We start from the raw sequence: 3306 nt of genomic DNA, 5'->3' as shown, positions 1-3306 counted from the left end.
CCAAGGTACTGATCGACATGGATGGTAGGGAGTTGACACTGAGGATGGGCGATGACAAGTTGACCTACCGCCTCGCCGAAGGTATGCGACATTCTCTTGACTTTGATGATACTCTCTACTTTCTTGACACTACTGATGAACTAATTGATGAATATGTGCATAAAATGTTGAATCCGGACCCGTACGAGGGGTTGCTAGATTAAGAAGTGGAGGAGGAAGAAGTAATGATACTTGGTGTAGAGGAAAAAGTACCATCTACCCTGGGGATTGTGAAGAAGGTGCTCCAGAAGATGAAGCAAGCAAAGAGACGCCACAAGAAATGCCCCAAGTCTATTGGGGATGTACAAGAATGGAACAAGGGTGACGAACCCTCAAGTGGTAACAAGCTCAATAACTCCCCCTCTACCTTCAAAAGACTCTGTTCATCATGCTTCCAAGTTATGGGTAAAAGGGAAACCTTCATCTATGAGCCCCCTTGAGGTAAGGCAAGATACGTCAACCTAAGTGACGTTAAACAAGCGCTTCTTGGGAGGCAACCCAAGTCTTTACTGTTTTTCTAGTGTTTAGTTTAGTGTTTGCATGAATAAGGCTTTAAGTGTTGGTGTCTTGATTTGTAGATGCTTCTGCTGTGATTTTCTTGTGGATTATTTGGTGTTATCGTGTGCTTAAATGTGTTTGGTGAAGTTGTTGGTTGTTTGAGCGAGTTTTTCTTGTTTTTCCCTGGTATATGTTGCATGCAAGGCAGGCTCTGAGTGTGTATACACGTTCAAACATGTTCTGCAGAGCCTGAAATTTTTCTGAGTCATCCAGAAAAAACACACGGATGTGTGGAATTTCGACATGGCCGTGTATCTTTGCTGAGAGCTCATCCCGAGAGGACATAGGGGTGTGGACTCACCCCTGTGAACGACCTTGAGATGGTCACACGACCGTGGGTAATTTCCACACGGGAGTGTGTCTACTTGCAGAGACTTAGAGATTTTTCCCGAGAAGACACAAGGACGTGCGCCTACCCCTGTGGATGATCCTGTGACAAACACACGGGCGTGGGTAATTTCCACATGCCGTGTGGATCTCAGCAGAAGAGCTCTCCTCCATCCAGAGAATATACAGGGGCGTGTGAGTGCCCCTATAAGCTGGTCCTGTGAAGGTCCACGCCCGTGTGGAATTTCTGCATGGTCGTGTGTTACACTGAGGGAGTTTTCTCGATTGGACAGAGAAGCCACAGGGGCGTGTGGATGCCCCTGTGGGTCTGGCACATGGGCGTTGGTAATTTTTGCACGCCCATGTGGTTGTGTTCAAAGGTTTAGAGTGTTATCTCGAGAGCACACAGGGACTTGCGTCTGCCCCTGTGAAGCTCTCCTGTGGAGTCACACGGGCGTGGGTAATTTCCACACGCTCGTGTGAATGTGCAGAATTCTAAGAGACGTGGGGTTTTCCTTAAAAAATTCTCGTGTGTCTTCATCTTCACACTCCCAATCACTTAGAGAATACACTATTTCACTCCCCTGATCTTTCACCGTCGACTTAGAAGGGTTATACTCGATTTTCCGGCCGTTTTTTAAGTTTTCATATTCATCTTGTCGGTAAACCTTTAATCCTTTTCTTTTCTTTGCCATTATTTGTTTTTATTGGACTAAAGCTGGTGAATGTGCTTGGATTTTACTCTAGAAAGGTAATTGCATGCTTAAAAGTAGTTTAGGAATGTCTTGGAGCTGTCTATTTGAATTTTTGGTACGCAATCATGTGGTTTTCACACCCCATGGATCCACACAGGCGTGGGGAATTTCCACAAAACTGTGTGGATTTCTGCAGTATTACTTTGTGAGCTTCTTTGATAGTTTCTTCTTTAATTCTTGCAGATATGGCACCTCGTTTGAAAAAGCAAGAGGGTAAGCGTCCCAAGGAGACTTCACCTGAGTTGGAACACATTGAGTTTTCGAATCCCGAGCATAAGACCCAATTTGAGTGGTTGCCGAGACTCAGGTTTGGACAGTCTCATTTCGTGGATTTGAGTTCGTTGAGAGAGGTTCAGCGAGGTGATGAGTTGGCCGATAAGATTGACGAGCTACTGGCTGTGGGAAGCTGGGATCGATTATTATCGATTTGAGAGCCATCTATCTGCACATTGACGCTGGAGGTATTGGCATCCTTTGAGTTTAATCGATTGTACGGGAGATTTAACAGTATCAATGTGATACAGTTCAGAGCATTCGGACATCATTTCAGCATGAGTGTCATTGAGTTTTTAGTTCGTATGGGCTTGTATAATGAGACATATATAGATATAGAGGACTATGGACACTTGCGGACAGATTACCCTAGCACACTGGCCTCGCAACAAGCATACCGAGCTTTATGTGGACAGGGGCAGTATGAGCCGGGAGTGCCCATGGTAACATGGCTGTCCCGACCAAGTTACAAATAGTTAAACTCGGTCCTTAGCAGATCCATGAATGGCCGAGACGATAGCACAGGTGTTTTGAGCCGGTAGGAGCTACTTTATTTATATTCCATATTCCAGAGTGAGCTGATTCACCTGGGGCACATAGTGGCAGATTTCCTGAGGCACCAGGGCTAGTATGTGAGATTGGGAGTATTATTCGCAGGCCCTTACATCACTAGACTCATTCTGGGGATGGTCCTATTGGACGCTATCAGAGGTGCCGAAAAGATGATCATTCCCTTCTCTCTTGGCTTGGACACGATGAGGATGATGGGGTTAGTGCACAGATATGGGCCTGGAGTATATATTCTGACTACGTCTACCTCAGAGACCACCAAGGGTGGAGGAGACACAGCAGAGGGTTCGCGGCAGGCACCCGTGTCTCAGCCTGCACCTCTGGAGACTGAGGCACCACCTGTAGCACAGGAGCCGCCCCTAGTGCGCATGTTTTCTCCTTGTCGAGCCTATGATCAATTTGAGGGCTCGAGAATGTTGTGGGTGTGCTTCGGGCTGAGATCGCTGAGGTCCGGGCTATACAGGTTACGCAGTACACAGATGTGATGGCGCGTCTCAACACCATACAACAGTTATTAGAGCGAGACGCATCCTCACCCTTCATCATGAGAACGAGGACCCCTCCGGCCCCAACAGCATTACCATCACCAGATCCACTAGCATCATTTTACTTAGCACCAGCAGCAGCAGAGTCAACCGTCGATGACTCTGACACTTGACGCGTCTTTTATCTCTTTTATTTTTCATATTTTAATTTTGCATTTCATTCTGGACTTGTACACTCAGAAAGGATTCTCCTTCTGAGTTTATCTTTTATTTTGTCTCGAGTTGTATTTCATTGCTTT

Source organism: Dioscorea cayenensis, chromosome 5 (assembly GCF_009730915.1).
Source record: "Dioscorea cayenensis subsp. rotundata cultivar TDr96_F1 chromosome 5, TDr96_F1_v2_PseudoChromosome.rev07_lg8_w22 25.fasta, whole genome shotgun sequence".
NCBI lineage: Eukaryota > Viridiplantae > Streptophyta > Magnoliopsida > Dioscoreales > Dioscoreaceae > Dioscorea > Dioscorea cayenensis.
The sequence above is the reverse complement of the archived record's forward strand: the minus strand, read 5'-3'. Positions refer to the sequence as shown.